The 26,623-nt window shown below is 45.3% G+C and overlaps 1 protein-coding gene and 1 non-coding gene across 14 annotated transcripts in view; one reads left to right on the top strand and one right to left on the bottom strand.

Moving 5' to 3' along the window:
- Window positions 1–26,623, top strand: part of MAP7D2 (MAP7 domain containing 2) — a 100,679-nt gene that overhangs the window by 21,447 nt on the left and 52,609 nt on the right. The window lies entirely within an intron of this gene.
- TRNAG-CCC lies at window positions 2,807–2,879 on the bottom strand. The gene has a single exon. It is a non-coding gene; the product is annotated as a tRNA-Gly (tRNA).

Below are 26,623 nucleotides of genomic sequence, written 5' to 3'. Positions count from 1 at the left end.
TCTTCCAAGGAACAAGAGTTCTTTAATTTCATGGCTGCAGTCACCATCTGCAGTGATTTTGGAGCCCAAGAAAATAAAGTCTGTTACTGTTTCCATTGTTTCCCCATCTATTTGCCATGAAGTGATGAGACTGGATGCCATGATCCTTGTTTTTTGAATGTTGAGCTTTAAGCCAGCTTTTTCACTCTCCTCTTTCACCTTCATCAAGAGGCTCTTTAGTTCCTCTTTACCTTCTGCCATAAGGGTGGTGTCATCTGCATATCTGAGGTTATTGATATTTCTCCCAGCAATCTTGATTCCAGCTTGTGCTTCATCCAGCCTGGCATTTCACATGATGTACTCTGCATATAAGTTAAATAAGCAGGATGACTGTATACAGCCTTGCCATATTCCTTTTCCAATTTGGAATCAGTCTGTTGTTCCATGTCCGGTTCTAAATGTTGCTTCTTGACCTGCATACAGGTTTCTTGACCTGCATACAGATTTCTTGTCATATAGATACAATAAAAAGAAAAAAAGGAAAAAATAATGTTCTCCTTGTGATGGCAGCTCATAGGATTTACTGTCCTAAATAGCAGTGCTAGTTATAGCCATTGTGTTGTATATTACACTCCCAGCATGTATTTATCTTATTGTTGGAAGTTTGTACCTTTTGACCACCTTCCTTCAATTTTCCCTCCCAGGTTGGCTTTCTTTTGTCTCTCTGGGCTGCAGGGTTCTTGAAAACTAGGCCATTCAGAACCACAGGGCCAGAAGCTGCTCTGGGTTGGACCGGCCTTGCAGTGTGAGCAAGTTCTGGGACTGAAATCAAGTGTGCAGTTTCTAGATGTGTAAATTCAGTCACGTCTTCTCTAGCAGAAATTATATTTAATAGTCACTAATGGTAGATCTTCAAATACTTTTGACCCTTGAACAAGGCAGGGGTTAGGGGTGCCCACCATCCCCACAGTTGAAAATCCAAGTATAACTTAGAGTCAACCCTCTATATACATATATTAAAAAGCAGATACATTACTTCACCAACAAAGGTCTGTCTGGTCAGAGCTATGGTTTTTTCCAGTGGTCATGTATGGATGTGAGAGTTGGACTATAAAGAAAGCTGAGTGCGAAAGAATTGATGCTTTTGAACTGTGGTATTGGAGAAGATTCTTGAGAGTCCCTTGGACTGCAGGGAGATCCAACCAGTCAATCCTAAAGGAAATCAGTCCTGAATATTCATTGGAAGGACTGATGTTGAAGCTGAAACTCCAATACTTTGGCCACCTGATGCACAGAACTGACTCATTAGAAAAGACCCTGGTGCTGGGAAAGACTGAATGCAGGAGGAGAAGGGGACGACAGAGGATGAGATGGTTGGATGGCATCACCGACTTTATGGACGTGAGTTTGAGCAAGCTCTGAGAGTTGGTGATGGATAGGGTAAGCTGGTGTGCTGCAATCCATGAGGTCGCAGAGTTGGACACAACTGAGTGACTGAACTAAACTGGACTATATACATGGTTCCTCCTTATAGGCGGTTCCTCTGTACATGCAATTCCACATCCATGGATTCAACCAACTTTGGATCATGTAGTACTGTAGTATTTAATAATGAAGAAAGTCCGTGTGTAAGTGAACCCACACAGTTCAAACTTGAGTGGCCCAGTGTCAACTGTATCAGTGTGTAGCATGCTAATCACTGTTACTGCTGCTGGGAAAATTACTGGTTGCACCTGCATTCAGCATAGCTTTTTGCTTGCTTTTGTAGCCAGATGCCCTGGGTTTGAATCCTGGTTCTGCTCCCTTTATTATCTAGATGAACATGTCAGTTCACTCTCAAAGGGGAGAGTAAAATATCCAACTGCACAGCTTGTTGAGAGATTTAAACAAGAGAATGTGGGCAAAGCAATTAATACAATGCCTAGCAGAGAGTGAGAGCTCCATAAATTACCATTTATGGAGTTAATGTATGCCCTGGTATTAAGACAGCATACTTTATTGTGTGCTTGCTGTATACAAGGTACCAGGTTAGGTTTTGCAGGGAATAAGCCAAAGCCTTGTGAATGGAATCTGAGCCCCGTTGATGTTACAGTTGTGCCCAGCTGGGCAGTTAACACTGGGGAAGCAGAGACTGGGTGGCATGCACATTTTACTCGTTTTTTTAGACTATAAATCTTATTAACTAATTTTCATAAAACATTGTGTTGATTATAAACATCAATGCAGGAAAGATTTGGCTAAGCTTAGTTTCTTACTGGGAGTTACAGATATTTTCATTTCCTTTGGGCAAATTAAAACATTTTATCATTTACTGTTGGCCACTGGTAGCTTTAATCAGGGCAAACCATCTTGCTCAAAACAAGTAACCTTGACAGAAAAGGTAGTCAGAGCCCTACTTCCTGAATCTATTAATTGTGTTTGGTGCTGCGGAGCCAGCAGCAGTGTGTGTTTGCAGGCTAGCGGCGTCTGTCTCCCGTCCCTTCTATCTGTTGCTCCTGCAGTGGAGCAAGGACTAGCAGGCCCTCTCTGTGGAATTTCTGAGCCACGCGAGAGAGCGCGTGGCGTACTCTTAGAACAAGCTCTGTCCTCTCTTTCCTTGTATACTTTGGTTGAGAGAAATAGTATAAGCTCCTGTTTGAGGAGGAATTTGGGGGTTTGGCTTATTTCTTAAAGCAGAAATTGGTGAACATTCTGATGGCAGAGGTTTTGTATCGCTTTTAGTCTGGAAGACCACTTTTATTTTTAAATTATTTATTTATTTGGCTGAGCTGGGTCGTTGTCACAGCATGTGAGATCTTCAATCTTCATTGTGACATGTGGGATCTAGTTCCCTGATCAGGGATTGAACCTGGGCCCCCTGCATTGGGAGTGCAGAGTCTTAGCCACTGGACCACCAGGGAAGTCCCTGGGAGACCACTTTTGACTTAGCTCTAGATGTCAGTCAGCTAGTGTCTGTGTAGGCTCGGCCTTCAGACCCCTAGGAGGACAGGGCCCCAGGAGCCAGGTGTTAGAGCGCCTCCCAGAGGCATCTTTACACATAGCCTCAACCCCTTGTGTTGTCTTGGGGAAAAAACCTTTCAAGCCCTCAGTTTCTTGTCAGTAAAATGATATGGATGACACCTGCTTCTTGAGTTTGTATTAAGGATTAGAAAATAAAGCACATCACACACTGCCTTTCATGGGTCAGAGCTGTTGAGGAGCCATTCTAGGCCTACAAAAGACTGTTGAGTTTGGTTTGTGACCCCTTCAAATGACCACAAAGGCCAGGTCAGTCAATTTCTTTTTCTTTCTTTTTCTCCTCGGCTCTGCCATGTGGCATGTGAAATCTTTGTTCCCTGAGCAGCGATTGAACCCTCACCCCCTGCAGTGGAAGTGCAGGGGGTGACACTGACAAGAAACTGAGTCTTAACCACTGGACACTTAGGGAAGTCCCAGTCAACATCTTTTGGTCAAAATAACATCCCTGAGTTATTTCATCCAGGGAGAGGAAAACCACGTGACGTGTATGCTGACACTCCTCGATCCTACCTGCTGCACGCCAGACTCAGTACGCCACCTGGAAGTGGCCGCAGCATTGTCCCGATCCCATGCTCCAGTTAGCTGGTCAAGGTCAGCAGGAGAGACACAGTCGAGTTGCCACCCCTACATCCTGTCGTGCATGCCCTCCTCCATGGCAGTGTCTTTTGAATGTCCTGTCTAAACCCAAGCCTGCCTGAACCACAACCTGGTAACACTCTTTGCTCTATTTTTACAGCAGCTAGTCTTTTCTCCTTGTCATCTGTGTTAGTCCTTGTTTCCTTCTAGCTTCTATTTCAGCAGCATCTCTTTTGGTGTAAAACTCCCCAGAAGGTGTTTCTAGAAACAGCCTTGACAGAATCTAAGGACAGGTGCTTAAAAGTGGCTCTTGGCACACTCTGCAGACATTTATGAGTACCTGACGTGTGCTGACCTGTGATGTGTGACACAGTCAACACAGCCCTAGTTTTTCAGAGTTCAGTCTAAAAAGACAAAAAGTGGACAGCCTGTTCTTTTATTTAGTTCTTCCCATCTGGTGCTGCTGCTGCTGCTAAGTCACTTCAGTCGTGTCCGACTCTGTGCGACCCCATAGACGGCAGCCCACCAGGCTCCACTGTCCCTGGGATTCTCCAGGCAGGAACACTGGAGTGGGTTGCCATGTCCTTCGCCAATGAGTGAAAGTGAAGTTGTTCAGTTGTGTCCGACTCTTCGTGACTGCATGGACTGCAGCCTACCGGGCTCCTCTGTCCATGGGATTTTCCAGGCAAGAGTACTGGAGTGGCTTGCCATTGCCTTCTCCGAGTTCTTCCCTCTACCTTGTGGCAAAGGCAGAAGTAATCTCAATTTACAAGGAGAAAGGAGAGAGAGAGCGATTTAAGTTTATTCAGCAGCTGGTACCTGGGACCAGATCTGTTTTCAGCAGCATGCTGATCCAGGCTTTGTTTGGGGACATCCATCCCCTCACTGGCTGGCGGTGGGGCATCCACACAGGAGGATGAACAGCAGAGCAGCCATTCCTTCCTTCTTCGGAGCTGGGGTGTTGGGATAGTCAGCACCAGGGCCAAACCTTGAGTCACTTCAAGCCTAAGTTGTTCTTGATGGTTCCATTCCCCTTTGCCATGTATCCACTCTCCTGGCCTCCCTTGCAGCCATGTAATCCAGTACCAGCCAAGGAGCCTTAAGGGGAAGACCACTGCGGAATCTTTCTGACATCCAAGAGAAATGAGCTTGAGGAGAGAGCTCCTTCCTCCCTATTTTGGCTCCTCCCTTCTTCATCCCAGCTCTGCCTGCTCTCCTGTGAGAAGATGATGCTGCTGCCATGGCAGCATCTTGTGATCCAAAGGGGAGACACAGTTCGAATGACTGAACAGGAAAGCAGAAGGATCTCAGGTCCTTCATCTTCCAGCCACTGAGGTATTCTAAACAAGACTTTTCCTAAATACCTTTTCAGAAAATGTCTTTGTGGTTAAAGCTGTGACCCATGAAATATAGCATGCTACGTGCTTCAGATGTATTTTCTAATCCCTAATACAACCCCAAGAAGCAGATAGCATGAAACCCATTTTGCTGACAAGAAGCTGAGGGCCTGAAAGATTTTTTTCCAAGACAACACAGGGGGCTGAGGCTGTGTGTAAAGATGCCTCTGGAAGGCAAGCTCTGGGCTTCTCAGAGGGTAATATCATCACCACCTGGGAGCTTGTCTGAAATGCAAATTCCTGAGCCCCACCCCAACCCTATCCAGCCCAGAATTCCATGGACAGAGGAGCCTGGTGGGCTACAGCTCATGGGGTCATGATGAGTCTGACACAACTGAGCGACTAGCACATCCCAGCCCTAGTGAATCAGGGGCCCAGAGTTTTTGTTTTCGCAAGCCCTCAAGGTAATTCTGATGCAAAGTCAAGTTTGAGAGCCACTGGTTTAAGCCCTTGTTGCTTTCCTAAAATGGATCCTGATGGGGTGAATACCAGATGAGCTATTGTTACCAGTCAGCTCTCCATATCCCATTGAGGACCAGGCTTGTCTCCATCGCAGCCAGTGGCTGTGACACAGATCTGTTGGCTCAGTGGGTTTGATGATACCTTTTCCAGGGGGGGCCCAATCAGACCTGCCTGGTTCTGGGGTGTCAGTGTCTGGGTCTCCAGGCACCTGTCTGAGCCCAGCCAGGCCCCCACACCCTGCCACTCCCTGAAGAGCACAGGAAGTATTTTGCCCTCAGAACCAAATGTGCCAGATGTAGGTACTTAATTGTTTTCCCTGAGTGAAAGAATTCTTTTATTCAAAGAGGAGAGGGTGATGGAGAAGACTAGACTTAAGGGTCTCACAGATAACATGAATGGAATAGTATTTGAAGTGTTCAGACAACAAATACTTCCCTGGAGCCTTCTCTGGACTGACTAGTGGGATAACACTGGTAAAGAAAATAAAAGGGTATGTGAAGCGGGAGTATCACAACGGCACAAATGAAGATGGATGGGCTGCAGAGGCACACAGAATTTTCCCTTCTGGGATACCCAGGTAGATCTTGGAAGGCTTCCTGGAGGAAGTAGCTACTCATCAGTCAATACTAAGCGTGTGTGTGCTGGGTTGGGGGAGAGGGTATTCCAATCTGGGGACAGAGCTTTGCAAAGACCTGGAGGGGAGGGAGACTCTGGCTCCTGCCAACAAAAGATGGGAGCTTGGTGTGGCAGGAGGGCAGAGTCCCCTAGGAAATGGTCCTGTTCAAGCTCACAGACCCAGGAACACATCTGAGGAGCAGGTTGAAATGTGGACAGAATGATATTGAAATGATTTATTAATGTGAACTGGCCTCTTACTGTCTTAAATGGAAATTATTTATTTACTGCTTTTTATTATGGCCCATTAAATGCTGCTTGGACACAGCAGGCCATGTCACGAACACTGCTCTCATCTCCCCTCCCTATCCTGCCTTGTTCCCTCTTTGTTTTACTATTAGGGAAATATTGATATATATTCATTCCTATGAACAGAGAGACTCGTTAACCACTTATTTGGGGCCTTCATGAAACTGCTTCATGTCATTAGGCCTCCTTTTCTGTGTTACAAATTCAGGTTCTCCGCCGCCTCCTGGGAGATGCCACTTCACCAGGTCTGAGGAGGAGTTTGGGAATCTGCTTTAAATTAGTTTTATTGAGTATATATGTTTGTTGTACATAGATTTACATACATAATTGATATACAGAGAAAATGCACTCATTTTAAGTATACTAATACTGGTGTTTCAACGAATGTATTCATTTCTGACCATCACAGCCCCTTGCAGACATGCTTCACCCTCAGCCCCAGGCATCCTCTGGTCTACTTTCTGTTACTATAGATTAGTTTCGCCACTTTTAACATTTCATGTCCATGGAATCATGTAGGGTGTACTCTTTTCTTTCTGGCTTCTTTCACTCAGTATGTTTCTGAGATTCATCCATGTTGTGTGTATATATAAGTAATTCATTGCTTTATTGCTGCAGAGTACTTCTCTCACTGAGAATGCACTTGTGTTTTTGCTGCATTGCCATTTTAGCCATTCTCTTGCTGATGGACATTTGTTTCTAGTTTTTGGCAGTTATGGACAAAGATACTGTGAGCATTCAGGTGCAAACTGCTTTGTAAACCCGTTTGCATTTGTCTTGGGTCAATCCATAGGAGTGGGCTTGCTGGGTCATATGATGCATGGATGCTCTAACTGGGAAAGGAGCTGCCAAACTCTTTTCCTAGGTGCTTGTAGCAGTTTATATTCTGACCTGCAGTGTAGGAGAGGGCTACTTGCTTTACATCCATGCAAGCACTTAGTATGGTTAGTTTTTCGTTAGATTTAAATTATTATTATTATTTTTTGCCATACCAGTGGTTGTATAATGATTTGTCATTGTGGTTTTACTTTGCATTTTTTTAATGATTGAAGATTGAGCAGCTTTTCATGTGCTTCTTTGCATGTGAAATGCCTGTTCACACTTTTTGCCCATTTTTTTAAATAGTTGTTCACTTATTTAACTGTAAGAATTTTTTATTTGCTTATATTTTATTTTAAAACTATACATCTTTATTCATAAGTAAGATTGGTCAATGGTTTTTATGTTAAATTCAGGCATTTTAAAAAATAATTTTTGTTATATTCTGGATTTAAGTTCTTTGTCACACATGTGTATTGTGAATATGTTCTCATTGTCTGATTTGCCATTTCATTTTCTTTATTGTGTCTTGAAGAGCAGAAGATTTAAATTTTGATGAAATTTGATATGTCAGTTTTTTCTTTTATAGTTTGAGATTTTTGTGTGTTCTAAGAAATCCTTGCATACTCCTAGGTATTAATAGAAGTTTTATAGATCCAGTTTGAGTTTTTATATATGGTGTAAGGTATGGATCAAGGTTCATTTTTTGCATATGGATATCTACTTGCTCCAGCACCATTTGTTACGAAGACTGTTCTTTTCCCACTACATTACCTTGACACCTTTGTTAACTATTCAGCTGATTGTGTATTTGTTGATCTGTTTCTGGACTCTGTTGTGTCATTTTGATCTTTGTGTCTGTCCTTATGCCAATGCCAGTGCCACACTGTCTTGATTATAGGAATCTGTATTTTTAGGAAGAACCCCTAGACGGTTCTCATGATCATGGCCATTTGGGAAACATGTATTAAATTTTTCAAAGGATCCTTCTGGTGACGACGGTCTTAAGTCTGAGTATTCCTGCCAGCTCATCCTCCATTTATACCCCAGCTCCTTGCTACTCAGAGTGGAGTCTACAGACCAGCAGTGTCAACATGACTCAGGAGCTTGCTCAAAATGCAGACTCCGGCCTTGCCCCAGACCTACTGAGTAGAACCTGCAGTGTAATGAGATCCCCAGGGGATTCCCATCAAGGTTGCACAGCACTTCTAGATGTCATTACCCTAAAGCAGGGCCTTACTGATTTTTGGATCATGGGTAACTCCACAGTTAGAAACACATATTACAGTGTGCGTATTGATGTAGCTGAAACAGGTCTTTACAAAACAGTGCTTACTTTTCCTACTTGGTGCTTACTTTTCTGTTCCTTTCCTCTCTGACCCTATTCCTCCCCCGCTCCATTTCTTCCTGTTAAAGCTTTCTTGAGGTGCAATTTATGTACTGTCAACATCACCCATTCTCTGTGAACAGTTTGCATTTAATGGTTGTGCAGCTCTCTCCGCAATAAAGTTTTAGAACACTTTCATCATCCCCAAAGATTCCATTTCGCTTCTTCACAGTCAGTTCTGCACTATTTAAAATACTGGTAGCTACCTACAGTTTACAAAGAGTCCCAGACTTGAGTTGAACCAGCCGTGCAGCAGCACTGCTCAGACTTGGCTGAAAGTGGCTGCCTTTTGGGTCAAGGACACTGAGACATGACTTCCAAACGGGACTATTTTTACACAGAATGTTATTTTTACTATATTTTTGTCAAATAGTAATGCATCATATATGTACACAAGCTTTAATGTGTAGACATTAGTTGCTGAACCCATAAGTTAAAAGATTCTTGACCTTAAACCCTTGAGTTGATTTGTTCTATGTATTTTTGAGGCTAGACTGGCTGGTTATGAGTTAGACCGGGATGGTTAGCAGAGAAATGAAAAGATTCCTCAGGTATTTTGCTCAGCAGTAGTTAGTCATGTGTCTGAAATACTGTAAATTCTGAAAATACAGGGGACTAGCTTTGTGGATTTCTAGTCTGTTCAGTTCAGTTCAGTCGCTCAGTCATGTCCGACTCTTTGTGACCCCATGAATTGCAGCACGCCAGGCCTCCCTGTCCATCACCAACTCCCAGAGTTCACTCAGACTCACGTCCATTGAGTCAGTGATGCCATCCAGCCGTCTCATCCTCTGTCGTCCCCTTCTCCTCCTGCCCCCAATCCCTCCCAGCATCAGAGTCTTTTCCAATGAGTCAACTCTTCGCATGAGGTGGCCAAAGTACTGGAGGTTCAGCTTCAACATCATTCCTTCCAAAGAACACCCAGGACTGATCTCCTTTAGGATGGACTGGTTGGATCTCCTTGCAGTCCAAGGGACTCTCGAGAGTCTTCTCCAACACCACAGTTCAAAAGCATCAATTCTTCGGCGCTCAGCTTTCTTCACAGTCCAACTCTCACATCCATACATGACTACTGGAAAAACCATAGCCTTGACTAGACGGACCTTTGTTGGCAAGGTAATATCTCTGCTTTTGAATATGCTATCTAGCTTGGTCATAACTTTCCTTCCAAGGAGTGTCTTTTAATTTCATGGCTGCAATCACCATCTGCAGTGATTTTGGAGCTCAAAAAAATAAAGTCTGATACTGTTTCCCCATCTATTTCCCATGAAGTGATGGGACTGGATACCATGATCTTCGTTTTCTGAATGTTGAGCTTTAAGCCAACTTTTTCACTCTCCTCTTTCACTTTCATCAAGAGGCTTTTGAGTTCCTCTTCACTTTCTGCCATAAGGGTGGTGTCATCTGCATATCTGAGGTTATTGATATTTCTCCCGGCAATCTTGATTCCAGCTTGTGCTTCTTCCAGCCCAGCGTGTCTCATGATGTACTCTGCATATAAGTTAAATAAGCAGGGTGACAATATACAGCCTTGACGTACTCCTTTTCCTATTTGGAACCAGTCTGTTGTTCCATGTCCAGTTCTAACTGTTGCTTCCTGACCTGCATATAGGTTTCTCAAGAGGCAGGTCAGGTGGTCTGGTATTCCCAACTCTCAGAATTTTCCAGTTTATTGTGATCCACACAGTCAAAGGCTTTGCCATAGTCAATAAAGCAGAAATAGATGTTTTTCTGGAACTCTCTTGCTTTTTCGATGGTGGCAATTTGATCTCTGGTTCCTCTGCCTCTTCTAAAACCAGCTTGAACATCTGGAAGTTCACGGTTCACGTATTGCTGAAGCCTAGCTTGGAGAATTTTGAGCATTACTTTACTAGCATGTGAGATGAGTGCAATTGTGCGGTAGTTTGAACATTCTTTGGCATTGCCTTTCTTTGGGATTGGAATGAAAACTGACCTTTTCCAGTCCTGTGGCCACTGCTGAGTTTTCGAAATTTGCTGGCATATTGAGTGCAGCACTTTCACAGCATCAGCTTTCGGGATTTGAAATAGCTCAACTGGAATTCCCAGAGAAGGCAATGGCACCCCACTCCAGTACTCTTGCCTGGAAAATCCCATGGACAGAGGAGCCTGGTAGGCTGTAGTCATGGGGTCGCTAAGAGTTGGACATGACTGAGTGACTTCCCTTTCACTTTTCACTTTTATGCATTGGAGAAGGAAATGGCAACCCACTCCAGTGTTCTTGCCTGGAGAATCCCAGGGACGGAGAAGCCTGGTGGGCTGCTGTCTATGGGATTGTACAGGGTCGGACATGACTGAAGAGACTTAGCAGCAGCAGCAACTGGAATTCCATCACCTCCACTAGCTTTGTTCGTGGTGATGCTTTCTAAGACCCACTTGACTTCACATTCCAGGATGTCTGGCTCTAGGTGAGTGATCACACGATCATGATTATCTTGGTCGTGAAGATCTTTTTTGTACAGTTTTTCTGTGTATTCTTGCCACCTCTTCTTAATATCTTCTGCTTCTGTTAGGTCCATACCATTTCTGTCCTTTATCGAGCCCATCTTTGCATGAAATGTTCCCTTGGTATCTCTAATTTTCTTGAGGCGATCTCTAGTCTTTCCCATTCTGTTGTTTTCCTCTATTTCTTTGCATTGATCTCTGAGGAAGGCTTTCTTATCTCTTCTTGCTATTCTTTGGAACTCTGCATTCAGATGCTTATATCTTTCCTTTTCTCCTTTGCTTTTCGCCTCTCTTCTTTTCACAGCTATTTGTAAGACCTCCCCAGACAGCCATTTTGCTTTTTTGCATTTCTTTTCCATGGGGATGATCTTGATTCCTGTCTCCTGTTGCGAACCTCCGTCCATAGTTCATCGAGCACTCTATCTATCAGATCTAGTCCCTTAAATCTATTTCTCACTTCCACTGTATAATCATAAGGGATTTGATTTAGGTCATACCTGAATGGTTTAGTGGTTTTCCCTACTTTCTTCAAATTAAGTCTGAATTTGCAAATAAGGAGTTCATGATCTGAGCCACAGTCAGCTCCCAGTCTTGTTTTCTGACTGTATAGAGCTTCTCCATCTTTGGCTGCAAAGAATATAATCAATCTGATTTTGGTGTTGACCATCTGGTGATGTCCACGTATAGAGTCTTCTCTTGTGTTGTTGGAAGAGGGTGTTTGCTATGACCAGTGCGTTCTCTTGGCAAAACTCTATTAGCCTTTGCCCTGCTTCATTCTGTACTCCAAGGCCAAATTTGCCTGTTACTCCAGGTGTTTCTTGACTTCCTACTTTTGTATTCTGCTGCTGCTGCTGTTAAGTCACTTCAGTCGTGTCTGACTCTGTGCGACCCCATAGACAGCAGCCCAGCAGGCTCCCCCGTCCCTGGGATTCTCCAGGCAAGAACACTGGAGTGGGTTGCCATTTCCTTCTCCAATGCACAAAAGTGAAAAGTGAAAGTGAAGTCGCTCAGTCGTGTCCGACTCTTCACGACCCCATGGACTGCAGCCTACCAGGCTCCTCCATCCATGGGATTTTCCATGCAAGAGTACTCGAGTGAGTAGCCTGTCCCTTCTCCAGAGGATCTTCCTGACTCAGGAATTGAACCAGATTCTCCTGCATTGTGGGTGGATTATTTACCAGCTGAGCTACCAGGGAAACCCTGTAATAGCGCTTACCTCTTCACGATCCAGATAATAGTGATGGTGTGATCACTCACCTAGAGCCAGACATCCTGGAATGTGAAATCAAGTGGGTCTTAGAAAGCATCACTACAAACCAAGCTAGTGGAGCTGATGGAATTCCAGTTGAGCTATTTCAAATCCTGAAAGATGATGCTGTGAAAGTGCTGCATTCAATATACCAGCAAATTTGGAAAACTCAGCAGTGGCCACAGGACTGGAAAAGGTCAGTTTTCATTCCAATCCCAAAGAAAGGCAATGTCAAAGAATGCTCAAACTACCACACAATTGCACTCATCTCACATGCTAGTAAAGTAATGCTCAAAATTCTTCGAGCCAGGCTTCAGCAATATGTGAACCATGAACTTTCAGATGTTCAAGCTGGTTTTAGAAAAGGCAGAGGAACCGGAGATCCAATTGCCAACATCCGCTGGATCGTCAAAAAAGCAAGAGAGTTCCAGAAAAACATCTATTTCTGCTTTATTGACTATGGCAAAGCCTTTGACTGTGTGGATCACAATAAACTGGAAAATTCTGAGAGTTGGGAATACCAGACCACCTGACCTGCCTCTTGAGAAACCTATATGCAGGTCAGGAAGCAACAGTTAGAACTGGACATGGAACAACAGACTGGTTCCAAATAGGAAAAGGAGTACGTCAAGGCTGTATATTGTCACCCTGCTTATTTAACTTATATGCAGAGTACATCATGAGACACGCTGGGCTGGAAGAAGCACAAGCTGGAATCAAGATTGCCGGGAGAAATATCAATAACCTCAGATATGCAGATGACACCACCCTTATGGCAGAAAGTGAAGAGGAACTCAAAAGCCTCTTGATGAAAGTGAAAGAGGAGAGTGAAAAAGTTGGCTTAAAGCTCAACATTCAGAAAACGAAGATCATGGTATCCAGTCCCATCACTTCATGGGAAATAGATGGGGAAACAGTATCAGACTTTATTTTTTTGAGCTCCAAAATCACTGCAGATGGTGATTGCAGCCATGAAATTAAAAGACACTCCTTGGAAGGAAAGTTATGACCAAGCTAGATAGCATATTCAAAAGCAGAGATATTACCTTGCCAACAAAGGTCCGTCTAGTCAAGGCTATGGTTTTTCCAGTAGTCATGTATGGATGTGAGAGTTGGACTGTGAAGAAAGCTGAGCGCCGAAGAATTGATGCTTTTGAACTGTGGTGTTGGAGAAGACTCTCGAGAGTCCCTTGGACTGCAAGGAGATCCAACCAGTCCATCCTAAAGGAGACCAGTCCTGGGTGTTCATTGGAAGGACTGATGCTGAGGCTGAAACTCCAATACTTTGGCCACCTCATGCAAAGTGTTGACTCATTGGAAAAGCCCCTGATGCTGGGAGGGATTGGGGGCAGGAGGAGAAGGGGATGACAGGATGAGATGGCTGGATGGCATCACTGACTTGATGGACATGAGTTTGAGTGAACTCCAGGAGTTGGTGATGGACAGGGAGGCCTGGCATGCTGCGATTCATGGGGTCGCAAAGAGTTGGACATGACTGAGCGACTGAACTGAACTTACATTTGCTGGGAAATTAAATGAGCTTAGAGTGTAACATATTTAGCACTGGGCGTGGCATGAGTGATGTTGCTTATCCTCGTCATCACCAGCATTAGTTCTCTAAACTGGCTGTTGTTGAAGTCTCCAGTTTAGCTACTTTCCAAGCTCCCCAAATTTACCACTTTGTTGACTACCAAACTTACCACTTTCTGTTGCTATTGCAAATGCCTTTTTGTGTAGCATCTACTTCTCTGGGCTAGAATGCATTTTTCCCTTTCCATTCCATTCCTGTTCATATCCCCATGAACACTCATCTGGATTATTAATTCACTGTGTAGCTCACAGAGGCAATCAGGTTTTCTGTGGCTCAGGCCCTGGGCCTGTTACTGAAAGGAATGCATGGGGGATCCAACTGCTTGCTCCTCAAAAGCTAGTAAAGAGGCCAGGTTGGTGGAAAGGAAAGTTTGCTTTATTTCAGATGCCAGCAACTGGTGGGGAGGGTAGCGGACATCTGTCCAAAGGCCAACTCCCCCACTCCTTGACAAGACGCAGGAGGTGAGAGCATTTATAGACAGAGTGGTGTGGGGGCACTCCATGTGGAAAGAGTACATCATCTCTAACAGTCATCTTCAGATTGGTCATTGGTGGTCTGACCAGCATCATCTTGGTTGTTGTAGGTACAGTTAATCTTCAGTTCCGGTGTGCGCTTGTTCCCATTTCTTTGCGGTCAGTTCTTGGAATTGTGGCAGCTCAAGTCCTGGGTACAGTCTGGTCATCATGTAGTTAACTTCTCTGCCTGGGGTTTTAGTATCTATAAGACAGCTCACAGGATATGACTCTGAATATTATCTACAGCCCTTGAGAAAGGACTAAAGGTCCTTGACTATGCTTAATGACTACATTGTTATTATTTAGTCTCCTTAGACTGTTTTCCTTTGTTTCAGCATTTCTCATTTCTCTGATTAAACTTATTCTTTGATGAAAGTTTTCCACAGGCCAAAGGCAGGCAGAGAACAAGGTGGAGCAGGGAGGCAAGGAACATACCGTCCTGCTCCATTTCAGGCCCACCTGCGTGGGCTGGGAGGAGAGGATTGGGTACAGGATGGCCTTAGCTATGTGAAGGGCAGAGCGAAAGGGCAGTGGGGACAGGGCTCTGAGAAGGACCAGGCTGCCTCACAGGACTCCCCTACCCTTGAACTGCTTTTAGGTCTTACATGTTCCCAGTGGACATCTCTCTGCAAAGAGCAAATGTCTGAGAGCCAGTTGGACCAAATGCCTTGTTATCTGCTTGAATGAGCACCTGGAGAAAAACTTCAGAAAGTATTTTACCTGATAATACCTGCTCTTTATCCTTGGTTCTTATGTTTGATGCACAACTCAGATATGGTGTCAGGGTGGGGGGGGGCCCTCATGCCCTGTCTTAGGCAGAGAACTCCCAATTTTGAAACCTCAAAAGATCAATACTGTGCTTCATGAAAGTACTTGGTGCCATGTTGATGAGTGAAACCTCGGGTTGCCTTGGGAACAGAAATATCCTTCCTGTTACTATAAAAAGGGACACAGTGTCTGCAGTCGTGAAGCATCCTACATTTTGCTGATTCTTTATGGGGAAAAAAAGTGCCCAAAAGGAAATACTGTGTTTAAAAAAAAACTTTGATCAAACATATAAGATTTCCTTTTAGTGCTGATCAAATCAAGTAAACCCACTTTTCAAATGCTTGTTGGATTTTATAGGTTCAGAGCTGCTCCATCCATCTCTCTTCCCCCCTTCCCCAGTTCCCCCTGTGAGTGCAGGACGTTTGTTGTGATTTTATTGCCTTTGCCTCCATTTCAGATTCGCACTGTGGTTTCACTGTGCTGCCATCCAGGAAGGCAGCACTGGGGCAGTTTGTTCCAAGATGCTTGTTACAAAACCCTTATCACTTACTCTTAGTAATTTTAGCCACCATGGTCCTGCCTAGGGGAATAAATTGTCCCTGCTGATGCTGTCAAACACATTTAAGATACTTGTTATCTATTTTTGAAGAAGAATTTTAAAAATACAATGGATATTACTATCAGTTGCTACCATTTTAAACTAAATTGTCCAAATGGGAATCATGTTTCTTCTATATCATTTTCTAGATTTTTTCATGCTATTGTGCATTGATGTGGGAAGAACCAAGCTGTATTCAGTGAGGAGGAGGTTTTTCCACTTTTCACCTGTAGTGCAACTTATTAGAGCAGGGTTTCTCAAACTTGACACTGCTGACATTTTCGGCTGGGTCGTTCTTTAGTGTGTCTGTCAGGGCAGGCTGTGCTGTCCTGGGCGCTGTAGGATGGTCAGCAACATCACAGGCCTCAACCCACTAGACGCCAGCAGCACGCCTGCCCCATGTCATGTGACCCAAAATGTCTCTGAACACCACCAAGTGTTTCTTGGAAGACACAATCAGCTCTGGTTGAGAACCACTGTACTAGAGCCTGAGAATTGTTTAGTGTGCTGTTTGTAAAGGCAGTGGTAACATAAGCACTGGTCTGGGGTCAGCTGTAATAGAAATGCATGTAGTGACCTTTAAGTGTGACAGTCTGGCTAATTTAAAATAATGTGAATCCAAAGCTGGGTTGCTGTGATGGGCTGGCATATTGTTTTTCTTTGGTGATTGTATTTGCAAGATTTGAAAATACACGTATTATGAGTTTTTATATTCTTGTGATAAGAAAGAAGGCGATAAACAGTGACAGCCACAACCGGCAAGGTGGCCATGCTCAGACCCAGCTGTGGTGCACAAACGGGCATTTGTCATGCATTGTTTTGAATGGCAGGAGCCTTTCCCATGGAACAACCCAAAGAGAAGCCTGCACAGAGCCATGAACCTTCAGACTTCACTTCTGAAGGCCTTGTGGTTTTACTCTGCAAAAATCATTCTCAGAAATGAGGAGTGAGATTCACAGTTTGCCTTTTCTCTTGTCAATCTGTAATCTTAATCTTTTCTCTTACAATCTGTAATCTTACTGTTTTCAAAATAAACTTTTGCCCACCAAGGCCCCCTCCCTGAGGACAGCCCCTCCTTCCCAGGCTGCCTGCTTCTCCTCAGTCACCTCAGTAGGCTTCAGACCTACTGAATAACTAGAACTTTAAGATTTATGTGGTTTTTGTTTTTCCAAAGAGGTATTTAGATGGGGTGAAGTGGGGTAAATTTAATTAGCAAGCTGAAGATCTCTGCAAGGCTGTGTAGAAAGGCATGCCAGACTGCCCTGGATGACATGGAGTGGGGGCACACATTTTGCTCTGTCCTCGCAATTTAAAAACAGCCTATTTGAGTCAGGAAGCTGTTTCCGTCTCGAGGCCTTGAAGTGCCCTTGAAGACCGTCCTTGTTTAAGGATGCCAGATGTAGGGCCTGTGCTTTGGGGCAGGGCCGAGCAATCCTGCTGGGCATGCTTTTCTGGGAGAAAAGGAGATTATTACAGCTTTCAGATTTCTTGATATGTCTTCACATTGTTTGCAATGCAAAGAGTGATTGTTTTTCTAACCTCTTTATTTACCCTTTGCATTTTGTTTTAAAACACATTTTTCTGGAGCCGCGCGCCCAAGCACCACACTGAGGCCTCCAGTTCAGTCCTGCTGGCCTGTCACTGGCCCCTCAATGCACTGGTGTAACTGGGGCCATCTCCGAGATGGGGCTCAGCCACCCAGGGCAGAGACTGGGAATAGATGGGTCTACAGCAGGAGACTTAGATGCTTTAGTTGCTCAGCAGTGGTCAAGGTGCAGGTCTGAAGCCTACTGAGGTGACTGTAGGGAAGCAGGCAGCCTGGGAACAAAGGGTTGTCCTTAGGGAGGGGGCCCTAAAGGCTCTTGCCAACCCTGTTAACAGGGAGGGTGGACAGACTGCCATCACCCAACACGTGTCGCTGTGGGAGGCAGGAAACAAGGGAGGACAGAATGAGGGAGTTTTCTGGTGCCTCACTCATGCTCAAGGACACAGCTCTTCCCACCATAGGAATCTGGGATCTGATGGGGACCTGGGTCATGAGTGGCATGAAGATGGGCCAGCAGGGTCTCCAGTGCCCCTTTGGGATCCTTTGCACACCTTTTATGGTCATCATCATGAAACATACACACCACCCTGAAGAGAAAATCAAATGGCAATACTAATAATGAGAGTGCTGCAGTTTATTTCTCGTTACCAGCTTTTACCTGCTGGGTTCTGTCCACATCTTCAAAGCGACATTTTTCAGTGTCTTGTACTTCGTTGCTAAAAAAAGCAAATAAGAAGAGTTATTTTTTCCCCCTGTGTCTGGCACTCTTTGCAGATGTCCAAGGCCTTTCTGAGTCCACACTAAACAACCACGTCCCCTGTGGTGTGCAACCCTAGAACCCACCTCTGCCCAACCACTGAAGGACAGCCCTGGGCTAGGCTCGGAAACGGTGACACCTGACCTTTATTGAGCACAGCAGGCAGTGTTCTGAGCAGCATGCGTATGTGTGGATGTGTGTGTGTGTGTCTCTTTCTCCTGCCCCCTCCCTTTCCCCCCTTCCCTCCTCTCCCCCTCCGTTACCCTCTCCCCTGATGCTCCAAGATCTCTGTGAGAGTGGAACCTGTGCTCAGCTGGCTCCAGAGCGCTCACTGGCTCCCAGCTTCTTCTCCATCCTTGCTGGGGGACAGGAGGGCTTTTCAAAGGTCATTCTGTCTTCACATTGAGCCTTACCCCTTGATTGGAACAGGCCAGCCTTGGATGCTCATGCCAAAGACCCCTGTGTCAGAGCTTCTCCATCTCTAAAGGACCCTGAGGGCAACCTCGGTCCCCTGGCCCCGCGCGCCCCATCTGTGACAGAAGCGTCTGGGTGTGCTCTGCTGTCCCATGTTCGCTCTTCTCAAGCACCGGCTCCTACTTCCCTCTTTCTTGCTCATCACCCTGGAAAGGACAGGTGGGATCCACAGGCCTGTAGCTGTAGATAGCTGTGTGAGGCACACAGAGCAGGGGAGCCTTGAGGTAGGGAAGGTTGGGAGGATGGGCATCAGTGCAGAGCCACCCAGCTGCCTTGGCGAGCCTTGAGCTTGGCTGGCAAAGGGGGTAGAATACACTACTCAAAATATGAAATACGCCTCTTCGGCATAGGATTATTTTGAGAAACTACAGACGCCTGAGAAGCTCTGAAAATGGTCCTTTTGTAAGGGAAATCTGTATTTATAAAGGAAATTTACATTAGGAAGAGGGGGCCTATACTAGGAAGATGGCTTTTACCGTGGATACGGATGACTTTAAACGTGGGAGACTTATCTGCGTTGCAGGGGAGCCTGTGTTTACCAAAAATTTCCTCCTCTCGCCTTCCATGAATTCCACCTCTCACTCACATCTTTCTTTGGTCTTTAGCTGCAGGTGGTATTTGAGGTAATGGTTTGGGCCATCCTGGAGAGTGTAATTGGTTTCCTGAGAATCTCCTATATGTACATGACGTATATATTTAATAAACTTCTGCCTAGGGCATGCCTGGTGGCCTAGTGTTTAAGAATCAGCTTGCTAATGCAGGGGACGTGAGTTTGATCCTGGGTTCTGAAAGATCCCACATGCCAAGGGGCAACTAAGCCTGTGCACCACAAATACTGAACCAGTGCTCTCGAGAGCCCTTGAGCCGCAACTACTGAAGCCTGCGTGCCCTGGAGCCTGTGTTCCACAAGAAGAGCCACCGCAATGAGAAGTGCATGCACAAAGACCCAGCACAACCAAAAATAAATAAATCTTAAAAAAAGTGCCATCTGTATTACAGGAGGTCCCAGCCAAGAACTCAGAAGGGTAGAGGGGAAATTATGCAGGTTTCATTTAGCTAGCAAGTCATATTGCAAACAGTGGGTCCTTTTGAAATGACACAAACGTGTATTAAATTTATTGTAGAAACACAGGAGTCCAGGTGCCTCCCAGATGAGGAGCCAGCGTAGGAGGGAAGTTTCTGCACTGCAGTGCTCAGTAGATCATTAATCGAGTTGAATTTTTCTAGCTGCTCGTTGTCTTCTTTTTAGCTACCTTTGACTTTGTTCACCTCACCTTTCAAATGAATTGTCGGCTCAGCAGAGGAGAGGAAATCTTAGAATGTAAACTGGGACCTTGTGGAAAGTTGCGGCAGGTCTCTTGGAGCAATTTTGTGGGGTTCATGGGGAGACGGAAGTGCGCAGAGCTTCAGATTCCATGGTCTGGGGCCTGGACCCAGTGCATGACTGCCATGACTTGTTTGGTCTGTGTTCTCGTATATCATCAGGGGAAGGGAGCCAACTGTGGCTCCTCCTGCTGCCAAGCATTTTCACAGCACCCCCACCCCCCAACACACACTGTAACCTTGGAAAGTAGGTAGCAATGATCCTGATTTATATAGAAGAGGAGCCCAAAGCTCTGAGAGGTGAAGGGATTACTCAGGGTCCCTTGACTGGGGCACTATTGGAAGGGCCACTAGATGGAACCTGGAAGAAGCCCCCAGGACTGAGCTCCATATGAATGGGGAAGTGATACAAATGGCGATAGCTCCTCTGATGGCTGTAGAAGAGCCAGGCCTTTTGGACAATGAGTAGCTGAGATCTGGTGTAGGGTGGAGACAGTTAAAGGCGTGAAAAAGGCAGGTAACAAGACCCTGGAAGAGAAGGTGTCAAGGCAGAGTCTTGAACTGGCTGTGTAGACCCCTTCTCTCTCAAATCACCACGTGCTCTTTAAGAGCCCTGCAGCTTGAGCCAGTCCCTGGGCCTTTGCTGGTATCTTCAGTTCCACACCAGCCCTGCTGAGGCTCACCTCCTGTCTCCCACACTGCCCTTGGAGCTCCCTCACTGCTTCACGGAGCCACACTGAGAATGCAGTTGCCTGGGAGATCCAGGCCTGTTCTTTGCAGCCTTGAGCACTACTGATACATGGCAAGTCAGCCAGCACTGAATTTTGTCTTTTCTATGTGTTGTTGCAGTTGTTGTAGTGTTAGGAATAGGTGTCTTACACTAAAGTGCACACCTTTAAAGTGTACCATCAGGTAAATTTTAACCACTGCGTACATTTTCTTGCCCCAGTCCCCTCTCCCCCTCAATTAGCACAGTAGTCCTCCAACAGTCAGGGGCCCAGGCTGCCAGGGAGGCCGTGGGGGCAAGCTGCAGACACTGTAGATTTGAAAGAAGGGTTTAAAGATCAAGGGAATCAGGGACTTGTTCTGGACTGTATAGTAGTAGCCTTACCACCTCCTTTGTGAATCCTGGTAGGAACAGCTACTCAGTTTCTGCACACCTAGATCCCTAGGTCTGTGCTCCTTCCTCCAGGTGGCCTTCCCTCTCACTATTGAGTTGATGCCCATCAGCTTGGGACTCAGCCAGATTGGCCTCAAATCCAAGCTCTGCCACTTAGCAGCTCTGACTTTGGACAGAAGTCTTAACCCCTGGGGAGAGTCTCACTTTCTCCATCTTGGAGCACACGATGCCAGGCAGGAGATACATGCTTAATAAATGGTACCTTTAGAAGAAGCCAGGCTAGGCTGCGAACCTGTGTACAGTTGGTCACACTGGGTGCAGTTGAATTTTATAACTTGGTGTGGTGTGTTTTCCTGTGGTTATGGGAGCCTGAGTTGCTGTGGCAGGAGTTCTAGGCTGGCTGCTTACATGTGTGTGAGTTTAACTAGGCAATCTACTGTTGAGATGGTGAAGAACAGCATCATCACATACCGCCTTCACAATTAGTGTTTGTGAAATGTCATCTGTGTATTCTTTTTTTAGTAGGAAGTTACTTGTCCTACTAGGGATAAGATCTAATTTCTGCTGAGTTACCAGAAGGGGAATGCCAGCATATGTGTAGACACAAGTAATGGTTGGTGACTGAGACATCAAAGGCATGTATACATGTTCCCAGTATAATTTTTATAGGAAAGGAATGCTCGCTGTGGTTTTAGACTGGCAGCATAGTACATACTCTGTCTCATCAGCTGTGTTAGGAAAGGTAGTATGGTTGGTCCTGTGGGCAGGAGCCCTCATTAACGGAAGAGGGAGAGCTGTAACTAGGAACAGGCAGGCTAGCGTGGGCAACGCAGACTAGCTGAATTCACTGTGCTCCCGCTGTGTCCTGGGTATGGTTAGTCAGTGCTCGTGAGCTTTCGTTACATCCTTACTGTAAGAGAGGCACTACTGTTTCCCCATCTTACAGAAGAGGAAACTTAGGGCAGTTGCTGTAGGACTTGGCTGTTGTGCCTGCCTTCTTCCAGTAAGCCTAGCAGATCTGTGTGGATTGGTGATGATTATGTACCAGATTCCTGGTTCCAGGGCAAGAATGATGTGATCTGAGATCCATTATTGTTTGACCTTTATGTCAAAGTGCTATACTCTTCGTGATTGCTTGGACTTGACCCAATTCTACACTTTAAAAAGCAAAAAAACTGGCCCTTCTCTTAGCTGTGCAGTTGTGATTTAAGACATTCATTTAGGAAGCATTTAAGTCATTTAGTAATACTCTTACAACATTTACATTTTGGGGGAAAATTTAATTCAGTTGTTTTAAAGGAAACTGCTAGAAATTTAGCATATTTTATAAAAACATAATAGCAGTGTAAATTTGTATATATTCTTATTTCTTATATTCTCTATTTCCCAACTTTTCAAGGACTTTTTGGTATCTCTATACATTTTTTAAAAATGTGTTTTGATACCTGGATATGTACACCTCCATGCTATAGTAGTCAATAGCTATTGAACGTAAATGCTAGTTCCAGGCCTGCCTCTTTTTGAAGTATTAATATAAATTATGACATCATCCTTGAAAGAGTCACATTGGAAGTAACAAATTCGGTGGCAACAGTGTAATACAGACTTTTTCACTGCAGTGAAAAGAGAATTTAAGTCAATTCAGAAGGTTATAGCTGGTAAGGAATGGAGTAGATCGGTGGTTCTAAAAGGAGACCTGATCACCTGGAAACTGTTAGCAATTGTGGGGGAAGCTGCCTTCCTTTCTTTACCTTTGAATTTCCTGAACAGATCCAGCAAAATAATGGCTACAAAGATATTTTAAAATGTTCCTCGTTTTTATAGACACTTCTGATACTTGGTTTAATGCTCTACAAATGGGGAGGTTTCCATCAAAGGGACATAATATTCATGGCCCCTCATTTAGTAACTATTTGAGTACCATGTGCAAGGTCTTGGGGCTTAGAGGGTAAGGGCAGATGCACAGGCACAGAGAGTAGCGTGGGGGCAGTAACAGCCATGGCAGACTCTGTGCAGGAGGGTGCAGGCAGACGGCCGATTGTTCCTTCTGCAGACATGATTGGGGACCCACTCTTTGAGCCCCACACTTAGCTGGGCTCTGGACATCCAGAGAGGAGCTGGAGGCAGGGCCTTGCCCTGTAGAATCAGCCTAGTCTAGTAGAACAGCAGCTCTTAAGGTGTGGGCCTTGGACACCCTTCTCTGGTGGGCCCTAGGCCCACTCCATGAAACTCTGGGAGTGCCGTCCAGCACTCTGGGTTCACAAGCCCTCCAAGTGGTTCCAACCCGTGCTGCAGTGGGAAGAGCAGCAGGCTAGGAGCAGTGTCAGTCCTTCTGAACAGAAGCATCACACGGGAGCTCTTAGAGCACCAGCACCCTGGCCACACCTGAGCCGACAGGGCCAGTCTCTGGGAGGGAGGCACAGGCACCCATAATTGTTAGAGCTCCCCAGGTGATGGCTTGTGTGGCCACAGGTGAGGACCAGTGGTCTCCATGACCTGAGACAGATCATCACCGAGTTGTTGGTGCGTCCCTGCCTGCCAGTCCACAGAGGGGTGGGCCCCCCACAGGAGGGGCTGGCAGACACGGGGCTTCCCATTTGATGAGCTCTTCATTCCTGAGTCCCGTCCTTTTGTCTGGTCATTGTAATTGCACAGACGTGAGCTGTGATTAGGAAGATTACTTGAAAATTCATTTAATGCAGTCAATTTTTAAAAGTCGAACACAGCTGGCTTCACTTAAAAACTTTGCATATCGATAATGGTTATTACATACCATGAATAATTGACTAATATCAGCTCATTGATATTCTAGGGAGAGAGTGCCTGAGGCTAATAAAATACATTTTTAAATTAGTTTTTTAAAATGTCTTGCCACAGCCCAAGGATAATGGGAAGTTACTCTAAGCAAGAACAGGTCAGCGAAGTATGAAATTTTATGCCCTTCTGTTCACATAAAATAGTCGTTTGTCTGCTCAGGATCCCTGTTTGATTCTTATTTCCTCTAGGGGTGAATTACCTAGGAAAACGCCTCAGTTTCACGGACACACTACCTGAGTGTCCTCACCCCAGGAAGCATTACTGCATCAAGAATGAGGCAGAGGTGACTCGGGCAGGGCTGCCCCTTGTCCTTCTGGGAAGGTGTCACCTGCTCCCTCTTTGTCTTTGGGTCCCTCCCAGGGTTTTACACTTCAGCAAATGGGCTACAGTGCACCGGTTCACAAAGAGTCAGACACAACTGAGCGGCTAAACTACATTTTAGAAAGCTTTGTACTTTGAGGTTATTGCAGATTCACATGCAGCTGTAGCAGTACTGCAGAGAGATCCCATGGACCCACCACCCAGTTTCCCCTGTGGCACTAACGCTGAACAGCAGGGAGAGACGAGAAAGCCTTCCTCAGCGATCAGTGCAAAGAAACAGAGGAAAACAACAGAATGCGAAAGACCAGAGATCGCTTCAAGAAAATTAGAGATACCAAGGGAACATTTCATGCAAAGATGGGCTCGATAAAGGACAGAAATGGTATGGACCTAACAGAAGCAGAAGATATTAAGAAGAGGTGGCAAGAATACACAGGAGAACTGTACAAAAATGATCTTAATGACCCAGATAACCACGATGGTATGATCACTCACCTAATCCGGACATCCTAGAGTGCAAAGTCAAGTGGGCCTTAGGAACCATCACTACGAACAAATCTAGTGGAGGTGATGGAATTCCAGTTGAGCTATTTCAAATCCTGGAAGATGATGCTGTGAAAGTGCTGCACTCAATATGCCAGCAAACTTGGAAAACTCAGCAGTGACCACAGGACTGGAAAAGGTCACTTTTCATTCCAATCCCAAATAAAGTCAATGCCAAAGAATGCTCAAACTACCGCACAATTGCACTCATCTCACACGCTAGTAAAGTAATGCTCAAAATGCTCCAAGCCAGGCTTCAACAGTACATGAATCATGAACTTCCAGACGTTCAAGCTGGTTTTAGAAAAGGCAGAGGAACCAGAGATCAAATTGCCAGCACATCTGCTGGATCATCGAAAAAGCAAGAGAGTTTCAGAAGAACATCTACTTCTGCTTTATTGACTACGCCAAAGCCTTTGACTGTGTGGATCACAACAAACTGGAAGATTCTTAAAGATATGGGACTACCAGACCACATTACCTGCCTCCTGAGAAATCTGTATGCAGATCAAGAAGCAACATTTAGAACCAGACGTGGAACAACAGACTGGTTCCAAATTGGGAAAGGAGTACGTCAGGGCTTTATATTGTCATCCTGCTTATTTAACTTATATGCAGAGTACATCATGTGAAATGCCAGGCTGGATGAAGCACAAGCTGGAATCAAGATTGCAGGGAGAAATATCAACAACCTCAGATATGCAAATGCTGCTGCTGCTGCTGCTAAGTCACCTTAGTTGTGTCCAACTCTGTGTGACCCCATAGATGGCAGCCCACCAGGCTCTGCTGTCCTTGGGATTGTCCAGGCAAGAACACTGGAGTGGGTTGCCATTTCCTTCTCCAATGCATGAAAGTGAAAAGTGAAAGTGAAGTCGCTCAGTGGTGTGCGACTCTTAGCAACCCCATGGACTGCAGCCCACCAGGCTCCTCTGTCCGTGGGATTTTCCAGGCAAGAGTACTAGAGTGGGGTGCCATTGCCTTCTCCAACATGCAGATGCCAACACCCTTATGACAGAAAGCAAAGAGGAACTAAAGAGCCTCCTGATGAAAATGAAAGAGGAGAGTGAAAAAACTGGCTGAAAACTCAACATTCAAAAAACAAAGATCATGGCATCCTGTCCCACCACTTCATGGGGTGTCCCATCACTTCCAAATAAATGGGGAAACAATGGAATCAGTGACAGACTTATTTTCTTGGGCTCCAAAATCACTGCAGATGGTGACTGCAGCCATGAAATTAAGACACTTGCTCCTTGGAAGAAAAGCTGTGACCAACCTAGACAGCATATTAAAAAGCAGAGACATTACTTTGCCAACAAAGGTCCATCTAGTCACAGCTATGCTTTTTCCAGTAGTCATGTGTGGATGTGAGAGTTGGACCATAAAGAAAGCTGAGCTCTGAAAATTTGATGCTTTTAAACTGTGGTGTTGGAGAAGACTCTTGAGAGTCCCTTGGACTGCAGGGAGATCCAACCAGTCCATCCTAAAGGAGATCAGTCCTGAATATTCATTGGAAGACTGATGGTGAAGCTGAAACTTCAATACTTTGGCCACCTGATGCGAAGAACTGACTCATTGGAAAAGACCCTGATGCTGGGAAAGATTGAAGGTGGGAGAAGGGGACAACAGAAGATGAGATGGTTGGATGGCATCACCGACTCAATGGACATAAGTTTGAGCAAGCTCCAGGAGTTAGTGATGGACAGGGAAGCCTGGCATGCTGCAGTCCCTGAGGTCACAAAGAGTCAGACACGACTGAGCAACTGAACTGAACTAACTCTCAGTGCAATAGTAGCTCTCAAAGCTAGGGTTGCTAACCCTGGCTCAAGTCACCACTGCCAATGCAGGAGACTCAGGTTTGGTCCCTGGGTTGGGAAGATCTCTGGAGAAGGGAGTGGCAACCCACTCCAGTATTCTTGCCTGGGAAAGCCGAGGAACAGAGGAGCCTGGTGGACTTCAGTCCATGAGTTCACAAGGAG

Source organism: Bubalus bubalis, chromosome X (genome assembly GCF_019923935.1).
Source record: "Bubalus bubalis isolate 160015118507 breed Murrah chromosome X, NDDB_SH_1, whole genome shotgun sequence".
In the NCBI taxonomy this organism is placed as follows: domain Eukaryota; kingdom Metazoa; phylum Chordata; class Mammalia; order Artiodactyla; family Bovidae; genus Bubalus; species Bubalus bubalis.
Note: the sequence above shows the minus strand (reverse complement) of the source record. Positions and strands in the feature narration are given on the sequence as shown.